General features: G+C 56.3%; 1 non-coding gene across 1 annotated transcript; it reads left to right on the forward strand.

Moving 5' to 3' along the window:
- The first annotated feature begins 4,907 nt into the window (after window positions 1-4,907).
- LOC148807088 (U2 spliceosomal RNA) lies at window positions 4,908-5,098 on the forward strand. Its single transcript, XR_016089059.1, has one exon. It is a non-coding gene; the product is annotated as a U2 spliceosomal RNA (small nuclear RNA).
- The last annotated feature ends 6,221 nt before the right edge of the window (window positions 5,099-11,319 follow it).

The raw sequence follows: 11,319 nt of genomic DNA on the forward strand, positions 1-11,319 counted from the left end.
TGGAAACCGGAGACGGCGCCACCGGGAAGGGAGCAATTTGAGGATGATGTCCTGTTTGGTGCTTTGGGGCTGAAGGCAGCAGAGATCAAGTGCGTGCAGGGGAACCAGCCACAGAAGTTCATCGATACCACCTTCATCAGTGCGGACACCCACAAAAGAATGGTAGGGAAATGCAACGACATCATTAAGAGCGGCGGATTCCGGGAGTATGAGTGTGGTGGATTGCAGTGCGACAGCAAGAGGTGGGTGGTTTTGCACATGTTTGACCCCTTTGTGACGGATGCCGACGTGACTACCTTCCTGAGCAGGTATGTGGATGTGAGAACTGGGCCTTTGGTGCTCAGCGACACACGCACTGTGTGGACGGGAAAGCGTCGGTACCTGGTGGAACTGAGGCGGGACAAGAACTCCAAGGATGGATACAGCCACCCACCGGCCACATTCGCAATCGGAGGAGGTAGGGGGTACATGTTTTACTGGGACCAGCCTGACTTTTGCAGGAAGTGTCGGACCACCGGGCACCGTGAGGGGGCATGTACGGCGGAGAAGTGTGGGAAGTGCGGCCGCCCGGGACACCACACCCGAGACTGCCAGGTGAAGGAGTGCTCCCTGTGCGGGGACAGAGGCCACCTTTTCCGGCAGTGCAGCAAGAGGGGCGCGGCCACGGAGAGGACGGCCAAGGAGAGAACGGCCACGGAGAAGGCGGCCACGGAGGAGGCAGTTAAGGAGTGGATCAGGCAGGCGGATGAGGCCAGCGAGGGGGAAGGCCGGCCGACGAGCAGCAGGCCCCCCGGTAAGGGAGAAAAGAGGGGAGGAAGGAAACAGGGACGGGAACAGGAGGAGGAGGAGCGCCAGGGAGAAGAGGAGGGTGAGCGTCCAGGAACATCGTGGGGCTCAGACATGGAGCAGCGGGAGGCAGCCCGGGGATCGGACAGCGAACGACCGGGAACATCGCGGGGAGCGGACGGAGGGGCTGGAACCTGGGCGGAAGTGGTGAGGAAGGGGCGCCCCCTGATGGGCGGGGGAAGAACTGCGCCTGCACCGGCGCCAGCAGAGGAGGAGGGGATGGTGGCCCTGCAGAGCGCGGGGCAGAAGAGGAAGACGAAGAGGCTGCGGGCAGGAAAACGCCGGCAAGAGACGCAGGAAAAGAAGAAGAAGACGGTCGAGGAGGAAGGCCAGGAGGAAGACCCGGGAGACCTCGCAGACTCTGAGGGGATGGAAGAGGAGGAGGGAGTCTCGTCGGCCTTGAGCGACTCTGAGGCCGAAAGCACCTCGGAATCTCTCCCCCCAGGGCAGGGGTCAGGGGCGGTACCGATGGCCGTCTTTTCAGTGTCGGGCAACGTGACAGACGAAGGCAGCCCTGTAGTCGCCTGCCTGCCTGCACCGCTTACTCCCGAGCAAGAGGCCCCGGATACCCCAGTCCAGTTCATGGACACGGAGGATGGCAGCTCAGGAAGTACAGCAGGGACGGCGAGCTCTCCGGATTCCAGCCGCTCGGAGGGAATGGAGAGTGACAGTCTCCCTCAAGACCCGCCATGACCCTCACAGTTGCAACAGCTAACGTGAGGGGTCTGAGGAAGCAGGAGAAGAGAGTGGCAGTGTTTTCCTACCTGTCTCGAAGGAAGCTGGATGTGACCTTTCTGCAGGAAGTCCATCTCAAGGACCTCGACGACGTGAGGACCCTTCAGAGGGAGTGGAGGAGGGGTCCCTCGTGGTGGAGCGTCGGAGGGGTGAACTCTTCTGGCGTGGGTATCCTGTGCGGCCTGCCAGGGTTCGCCGCCCAAACAGTCAGCTCAGTGATTCCCGGACGTCTGCTGGTGGTGGACGGAACCTGGAGGGGAGTGAAGATAAGGTTAGTCAACGTGTACGCCCCAGCAGACAGAAGGCAGCAGGGCTCCTTTTTGAAAGACCTGGAGCCCGTGCTGTATACCAACAGGGAGCTGATTGTCGGCGGCGACTTCAACATCGACCTGGGAGACCCGCACGGACAGGGAGTTCATCTGTTGAGGTCCTTGATCGCGGACTTCGGCCTTCGAGACGGGTTTCAGAGCGTCGCACACCACACCTGGGACAACGGGAGAGGGAGTTTTCGACGCCTCGACTACATCCTCTCTACTGTGAAGTGGACAACATTAAGCAGGCAAGTGACCCCTACCTGGTTCTCGGATCACCAGCTGCTCACGATCTCCTTCGGTGTTGAGGACCCGCGCTTCCAGGCTGGGTACTGGAAGCTGAACAAACAGGTTCTACAAGAGGAGAGATACCGAAGGAAGATTGGGACAGTGCTGAAAGACCTGGGGAGGAGAAGAGAGCTCTTTAGCTCGGCGGTGCACTGGTGGGAATCGTGTAAACAGACTCTCGCGACGGTCACCAGGCGATACTGCTGGATCCGGCGGAGTCTGGAGGAACGCCAGTGCGCCCAGCTCCAAGAGGAGCTAGAAGCACTGTACGAGCAACTGAATCAGGGGGGCGCCTTCAACGGCGAGAAGATTGCCATCGTCAGGAGCCTGCTTAGAGACACGTGGCTGCAGAGAGCAAAGAACTTTCTTTTCAGGCTGCGGGGAGTTTGGAAGGAGGGAGAAGAACAGTGCTCTCCCCAATTCTTCAGCGCCGTGAGAAGGCAGCAGGAGCGCTGCTGCTTCGAAAGCTTGCGGCGCGAAGATGGGACTGCAGTCACGGACTTACCCGGGATGCTGGAGTGTGCCACAGGGTTTTACGCTACCTTGTTTCAGGAGAAGGAGATCGACGCCAGCACCAAGGAGAGGCTCCTGGAGGGTGTCGAGAAGGCGGTGGACGATCCCGCCTCGCTGGTCGGGCCTGTGACGGGGGCGGAAATCAAGACAGCATTGTTTGGTTTGAAGAAGGGGACCGTCCCCGGAGTCGACGGCCTACCAGCGGAGTTCTACCGCACCTTCTGGGACCAGCTAGAGCCCTTTCTGGTGCAGGTCTTCAATGAGGCCCTGGACAGCAATGAACTGGGCCTCTCTATGAAGACCGGCGTCGTGACCCTGATCTACAAGGGAGGAGACAAGGCGGACCTGGGAAACTGGAGGCCGATCCAGCTCCTGTGCACGGACTATAAGATCTTGGCCAGGGTGCTGGGCGGCCGTCTGAGAACGGTGATGCCGGAGCTGGTCGGGGCGGACCAGACATGTGGCGTGGCAGGCCGGAAGATCAGCTGGAACCTGCAGCTGATCCGGGACACCATCGCCTGGGTGGAGGACAGAGGCCTGCCGCTCATGCTGGTGAGCCTAGATCAGGCGAAGGCGTTCGACCGGGTCCACCATGAGACCCTGTGGGCACTCCTAAGGAGGAAGGGTCTGCCTGACGCTTTCGTCAGGTGGATCGAAGCGCTCTACAACGGCGCCACGTCCCGGGTAAGAGTCAACGGAGCAGTAGGGAGGAGGATTCCGGTAAGGTGTGGTGTGCGACAGGGATGTCCACTCTCGCCCCTGCTGTACGTCATCTTCCTTGAGCTGCTGCTGGATCCCTTACGGAAGGATCCCGGAGTGGAGGGAATTAAAGTGCCAGGTGGAGGTGGGCAGGAAGCTAAAACCGCGGCCTACGCGGATGACGTGACACTCTTCCTCAGTTCTGACAGGAGTCTGGGGAGAGTGTTGGACATCGTGGAGGCCTACTCCAGAGGCACCGGCGCCCAACTGAATCGCGCCAAGAGCCTGGTGAAGCTTTTTGGAACCTGGTCGTATGCACCGGAGATCACCGGAGGACTGAAAGAGACAGCCGGCCCGGTGAAAATCCTGGGGGTCCTATTTCACACCCTGGACCCCTCAGGGCTGAACTGGGAGGCCAGGTTCCGGAAGATCAGGCAGAAGCTGGGCCTTTGGCAGCATCGATCCCTGACATGGATAGGGAAGGCGCTGGTGCTGAAGGTGGAGATCCTGCCCTTGCTTCTCCACCTGGCAGTAGTGTACCCCCTACCTAAAAGGAAAAGGAAGGAACTGGTAAGAACAGTCTTTGCATTCGTTTGGGGCCACTCATACGAACGGATTCGCCGGATAGACATGTGCAGACCTACCATGGAAGGAGGCAGAGGGATCCCAAACTTCCCAGTGAAGTTGGACTGTGTTTTCGTTGCCAACCTGTGCGTCATCCTGCACGGAAACCCGCCCCACCTGTGTGGCCGGTTCGTGAGCCTCTGGCTGGCAGCGAGCATGAGACACCTGGCCGCATGGAGCAACACGACCCCGAAGGCCGAGCGGCTCCCACTGCACTACCGACACGCAGTGCAGTGGCTGAGGGCACATCCAGAGGTACGGGACAAAGACATCGCGCTGAGCCATAGGAAGATGTACCAGGTGGTCACAGCACTGGACAGGCCAGCGCTCCTGGGTGTGCCCAGTGACATCTGGCAGCAGGCCCAGCCAAAGGGCCTGGATAACAGACTAAAGGACCTGAACTGGCTCGGCGTGTGGGGTCGAATGGCGGTCAGGGCCGTCATGTGCTCGCATGGCTTGTCAAAGAAGAGCCAGTGCCCGAGGCACGGCTGCACAGGGGAAGAAACAGTAAATCATGTCTTTTGGGAGTGCGGGTTCGTGCAGAGGGTGTGGAAGTCCAGCCAGCACCTCTACGCACAGGTAGGCCTGGGGTCCCTCCTGACTCTGAACACGGTGATGAAGGGCGTGGCTGGTTCCCGAAAATGGAATGCGGCGTTTCTCCTGTGGCTCCTGATCAGCCTGACCAAGCTCCACGTGTGGGACGCGAGGTCAGAGCTGGTCAAACACGGCGTGGAGAGGTCAGTGCCGGCCATCTTGAGGAGAGTCAAGAGGGACGTCTCACGGAAGATCCGGTGGGACGTCCTCCGATGGGGATTCGCCGCAGCACGCGAAAGATGGAAGGACTTGATCACATGGGTGTAAAGGTGGAGGGTAGAGTAAACTTTTGAAAGCACTGTTTTTTACTGATTTCTAATAAAACATAAAAAAAATCTGTTCTTATCAGTTTAATATCTGATACGTCCCCCATCGGGGGACCACATATTAAACGGATTTTTGGAACAGGGAGCTGGATCAGGAGCTTGCTCCGTCCTCTCCACGCATCGGCCCGGTATTGCAGCGCCTCCGGGAACGGTGCACTACCTTCTCTCAGCGGTGAAAAGACAGACGTAGCTAGCAAGCAAGCGAGGTGGACCGGAGCTCCTTCCTCTCCGGTCTCGTCTCTCGTCCATCTGTGTGTCTCTGTGTCTCTCTCTCTCCCCCTCCCCGTTCCCGTGCTCCCTCCGTGCACTTTCCCGCGCCTCGACTCTCTCGGCAAGCAGGCCGGCCCCCTTTTCGGCTCCCGTGCGTTTTCCCTCCAAAAAACTTAGTTTTTTCCTCCTTTTTCCAGGGAGGCAGGCGTGGCTTGTGTGTGTGTGTGTGTGTGTGTGTGTGTGTGTGTGTGTGTGTGTGTGTGTGTGTGTCCCCGTCCTTGCAGGCGGGCCCCTTTCGACAGCCGGCCGTTTTCCCTCCAAAAAACTTAGTATATACACCTTTTCTTTCTTTTTTTCGGCAGGCAGGCAGGTGTGTGTGTGTCCCCGTCCCTCCCGAGAGAGCGCTGCCCCTTGCCTCTGCCCGCAGGTGCCGACGGTCCGCTTTCGCTTGCAGCTCACTCGGCACGGCTGCTGCTGGTGGGAGGGGCCTAAGCTAAGGAGGCCGGCCGGCTGGCGCCCCCCGCGGCTGCGGTCGTTGTCGGGCCGTTGACAGGAGATCAAAGAGCAGGGCCCCCGCCCGGGACTGGCGGGCAGGCAGGCGAGCAAGCAGGCAGGCAAGAGAGGGGGAGAGCGGAGTCCGGGCGGCCGGCAGCCGCGTGCGGACCGGGCTCCAGAGGCGTCGGCCTGCGCCGCTGCGCGCCAGCCGGACGCCCGCGCGCCCGCCCAAGGCCGGCGTCGGGCATCGCTTCTCGGCCTTTTGGCCAAGTTCCGACGATACGTGGCATGACCGCGGTCCGAGGACTTGTCAAAAGGTGAAGACGACGAAGGCGAGGAGGAGAAGGAGAAGACGACGAACGGCGGAACCAGACCAGACCAGACGGGCGGATCCTTACCACCAGAAGACCGGAGCAGACGTCCACCAAAGGTCACCACGGGTAGTCGCCCTGGGTTGAGCCCAGGGGGCGAAGTGGGGCCTCCAAGATGACGGCGGTCGGCGGTGGTGAGCGGGCCCGCGGTCCGGCGGCTGTGCACCCTCTGTCCCGTGAGGGGCTGATGCGGTGCACAGTGCGCTTTGTGGTGAAGGATGCGGAGAGGAAGAAGGACTGGATGAACCGTGAGCGGTTTGAACGAGTGGTCCTGATGAAGGCTTTGGGGATCGAGTTGAAGGACATCGATTGTTTGCAAGACTTCCCGGTTCGAGGGATTTACGACCTGTCTCTCGCGAGCGACGAACTTTGTGAGAAGGCTTGGGAGAGAGTGTGCGAGGGAAAGGAGGTGGCTCCACTTAATGAGTTCCTGATAGAGCCGTTGTTCGCCAGGGAACTCAGGACTTTGACAATTCATTTGTTTAACCACCGGGTACCAGAAAGGGACATAATTACCTTTTTATCCAGGTTCGTGGATGTCCAGGGAGAAGGCCAGAAAGATTTAGACGTCCTCAGAGTGTGGACTGGTAAGAGGCGCTATACGGTGAGGCTGAGACCTAAGCCGTCTGAGGGCGAGGGTGTGGTTCACCCCCCGGCTTATTTTTCAATAGGGCCTAATAGGGGTTACCTCTTTTACCCGGGCCAACCTGTGACATGTAAGAAATGTTTTCAGAGAGGACATGTGGCTATGAACTGTCCCGGTGGTGTGTGTCGAAAGTGTAAGGCCACAACTCATGACACAAAGGATTGCACCAAGGTTTTGACATGTGACCTATGTGGGGCAGAAGGCCATGTTTACAGGGTCTGTCCGAGGAAGAGCCGGAGTTTTGCTGATGTGGTGCGGACCTCGGCGGAGGGCTCGAGGGGAGACGAGACCAGACCACCGCAGAAGGCTGCGACCACCCAGAGGCCTTGTGCAGACGTAAGAGAGGACAGAGGCGATAGACCAGAGGAGCCAGCAACGGCGACCGAGGTACCTGAAGAGGCGCGTCCGGGGACCTCATCATGGGCCGAACAGGTGGAGGAGGCAGAATCGGGGTCGCCGGAGTGGTCCATCCAGCCGAGCAGGGCCACAAAGAGGAAGTCGGCGGCTGAAAAGAGAAGAATGAGGGCTGACGAGTGCTTGTTTGAGACGGTGACCAATCGTTTCCAGGTCCTAGATTCCGAGGAGGACTCGGAAACCAGCGACGTCGAGGTCCAGAAGGTAGAAGATGGAGAGAGTGGACAGAGAAGGCCGAGACGTAAAAAGGCGATTGCTGTAAAGAGGGCGAGGGGGGAGGGTAAGAAAGGGGGTAGGAAGGAGGAAGGGGTGGAGGAGGGTGTAGAGGGGGAAGGGGAAGGGGAAGGGGGCAGGGAAGGGGGGGGTGGGGAGGAAGGGGTACAGAGGGAGGGGGGTGAAGAGCTGGGTAAGGAGGCTGACCCCTTGGAAGCCTCAGCCGCGGTTAGTACGCTCGATGACCCCATACCCCCGGGCCAAGGGGACATAGTGGTGGAACAGGAAGATTCTGTTTCGGAGACCTCAGAACAGTCCGGGAAAGACGGCGGTACCCACCTTCTGACCTCCGATGATCCTGGGGTAAGTCCATCATCCCTGGGGGAGGGGTCCCCGCAGGTTCCAAGTGGGATGGAGAATGTCCTTAGCCCTATCGGAATACAAAGTGACTTTAGTTTGGGAGACGGGTTACAGTTGCGGACTCCTTTTGATCCAACATGAGTCGCACAGTATGTACGGTTAACGCCAGAGGGCTTAAAAATCATGTTAAGCGGATTGGCGTCTTTAAATATTTAGAAGCGCGCCAATTCGGCTTTTGTTTCCTGCAGGAGGTACATTTAGGCACGAGAGGTGATATTGCCACCTTTAAGAGAGATTGGGTTAAAGGGGAGTCTTGGTGGAGCGTAGGGGGAGTGCACTCGTCTGGAATTGGGATCCTTTGTGGAACCCCGAATTTCACGGCTAACGATGTCAATATCATAGTCCCGGGAAGGCTTATGGTCGTAGATGGTGTATGGGACGGACTGCAGGTCCGTCTGATAGCTGTCTACGGGCCTGCCGAAAGGCGGCTCCAGGCGGCGTTTTTAAGAGATCTTGAGCCACATCTGTTTACTAATAGGGTGGTGGTGATGGGAGGGGATTTTAATATGGATGTGTGTGACGTGAGTGGTGCGAGTGTGGGTAGTTTTAAGGAATTAATATCACGGTTTTCTTTAAAGGACGGTCATAAAGATCTTAGTCAGAGAGGGAGAATGCACACATGGAGTAACGGAAGGGGTGTTTTTAGAAGACTGGATTATATCTTCACCACCCTGCGTGGGTTGACACAGGCGGCACAGGTTACCCCGGTTTGGTTTTCAGATCATCTGTTGCTGTCGGTTGATCTGATACCAGATGGTATGGACCCTAAATCAAATTACTGGAAGCTGAACACGAAAGTGTTATTGGAAGCCGATTATCAGAGCATGATAGTTGCGCTTTTGGAACGCTTCCAGTTACAGAGGGGGAGGTACCCGACAGCGGTTCTTTGGTGGGAGGCCTGTAAAAGGGCTATCTCCAAAGCTTCTATTTCCTACTGTTGCCAAAAGAAAGTAGCAGAGAGAAGAGAGCTTGAGAGATTGCAGCAGGAACTTGAAGATCTGTATGTGGCTTCCAACCAGGGCGGTGCTTTTGATATGGCAAAAGTTTCAGAGCTCAAGCTCAGGCTGAAAGAACTTTGGTTAGAGCGAGCGAAGGATTTTTTGTTTAGGCTTAAGGGCACCCTGATGGAGGGCGAGGAGAAGTGCTCAGCTCAGTTCTTCGGCTCGGTCCGAGCCAGACAGAAGAAGACTCTCTTTGAGGGTCTGAGGAGAGAAGATGGGTCCATTGTCAGAGATATAGAAGACATGGTGAGGTGTGCAACTAATTTTTACAGGTTTTTATTTTCAGAGAAACCAGTGGATGCGAGCTTGTGGGATGAGTGGTTGGTGGGTTTCGACAGGAAGACGGTTGGTGTGGAAGGTGTGTGTGGGGATCTAACACTGACGGAGATAGGAGAAGCCATTGGTGGCCTGCGAAAAGGTACTACCCCTGGGATTGACGGGCTTCCTACAGATTTTTATGTCACCTTCCGGGACAGGTTACTACCGGTGCTGTTGGAGGTCTATAATGAAGTCCTGAAGGAGGGTGAGTTAGGAAGAACGATGAGGACTGGTATCATGTCTCTGGTTTATAAGAAAGGGGATAAAGAAGATCTGGAGAACTGGAGGCCGATCCAATTACTCTGCACCGATTATAAGATCTTGGCCAGAGTATTGGGGAGACGGCTGAGGAAGGTGATGCCGGATCTGGTGAGTAGGGATCAAACCTGCAGTGTGGAGGGCAGAAACGTAAAGTGGAACCTGCAGTTGATCAGAGACGTGATAGAATGGGTGGAAGACAGGAACCTTGAGATGATGCTTGTGAACCTTGATCAGAACAAGGCTTTCGATCGGGTACATCACACTTTCCTTTGGGAGGTGATGAAAAGAGTGGGGTTGGACGAAGGCTTCATTAGATGGATCAAGGTTTTGTATAACAATGTCATCTCAAGGGTATGCATTAATGGTAAGCTAGGGATGGGTATTCCAGTCAGGTGCGGGGTGAGGCAAGGATGCCCTCTGTCCCCCTTATTGTACGTGCTCTACATAGAACCCTTTCTACATCTGATTCGAGGTGATCCCCGGGTGGAAGGGGTGGTGGTCCCGGGGAGTGGGGGAGCACAGGCAAAAATAGCTGCCTATGCGGACGATATTTCGTTGTTTCTTACCACTGACAGCAGCCTTTCACAAGTACTACAGATAGTAGAGAGTCAGACCAGAGGGACAGGTGCTTTTTTGAACACGTCAAAATGTACTGTTAAATATTTTGGCAAGTGGAAAGAACGACAAGATGTGGCGGGTGGTCTTACCTTGGTGACGGGGCCGGTGAAGATTCTGGGAGTTCTCTACCATACGCAGGACTCGGCCAGGATCAATTGGGACCTGAGGATGGGGAAGGTTAAGCAAAAGATGGGCCTGTGGTTGAATAGGTCGCTGACATACACGGGGAAAGTGCTAGTTTTAAAGGTGGACGTACTGCCACTGCTGCTTCACTTGGCCTGCGTGTTCCCCCTGCCTGCTCGGCTCCGCCGAGACCTGGTGAGGGCGGTCTTCCACTTCGTGTGGAGTGGAACGCATGAGTATATAAGGAGGGCGGACATGTGCAGGCCAGTGGAGGGGGGTGGTAGGGCTGTTCCGGACTTCCCGTTGAAGTTAGACACTATTTTCATTGCACATCTGTGTAAAACCCTATACGAAGACCCGGATCACCTCTGTGTTTGTTTTATTCGTTTGTGGTTCGCAGCTACGATGAAACACCTGGTAGTGTGGACGAACACAACGCCGAAGGCACAAAAGCTGCCTTGGCATTATAGGCATGCTGTGGTGTGGCTCCAGAAACATCCGGAGTTCAGGAAGGGCTTGGGTTCAACGGATCATAGGCGAATGTATAGGGTTATTATGGAGAAGGGGGAACCTGCGGTCGTGGGGGTGTCGGAGGAGGAGTGGAGGCAGATCCAGCCGGTGGGTCTAGAACACAGACTCAAGGACCTCAACTGGCGGTTGCTCTGGAACAGGTTGCCCGTGAGGGACACGCTCCACAGGCACGGATTGTCCAGGCAGGACAGGTGCCCGCATCCCGACTGTTCTGAGGTGGAGACCCTACTACATGTATTCTGGGGTTGTGTTTTCGCCCAAAGGGTGTGGGGTCACTGCGAGGAGCTCTTGCAGAAAGTCGCCCTTGATTTTGTTTTAACGAGCCGGGTGGTGATTCGAGGAATAAAGGGAGCGAGGAAATGGAATAAAGAATTTTTGTTATGGTTTATACTAAGTTTAGTTAAGTTTTATATATGGGCAGCTAGGAAGGAGCTGGTGGAGCACGGCGGTAGTGTTACAGCCGTGTCGGTATTTCGTAAAGTCAAAAACGATGTCAGCAGACGTGTCCGGTGGGACATCCTGCGGTGGGGTTTTGCAGCGGCAAAAGAAAGGTGGAAGGGGTTAATTTCTTTGGGGTGTTGAATTGTTTTTCTGTGTATGGTTTTGTTTCTGTATTTCTTGGTTTTATAATAATAATGGAAATGTTGGGGATGGAGGAGGGATTAATTTTGCATACTGGGTGGGATTATGGTAATGTAAGGAATTTGTGTAAATATTTTCGGTGACTGTGTTTTGGAGGTTTTCTGTTTGAACTAATATGAA

Source organism: Atractosteus spatula, unplaced genomic scaffold (assembly GCF_055471065.1).
Source record: "Atractosteus spatula isolate fAtrSpa1 unplaced genomic scaffold, fAtrSpa1.hap1 Scaffold_42, whole genome shotgun sequence".
Lineage (NCBI taxonomy): Eukaryota > Metazoa > Chordata > Actinopteri > Semionotiformes > Lepisosteidae > Atractosteus > Atractosteus spatula.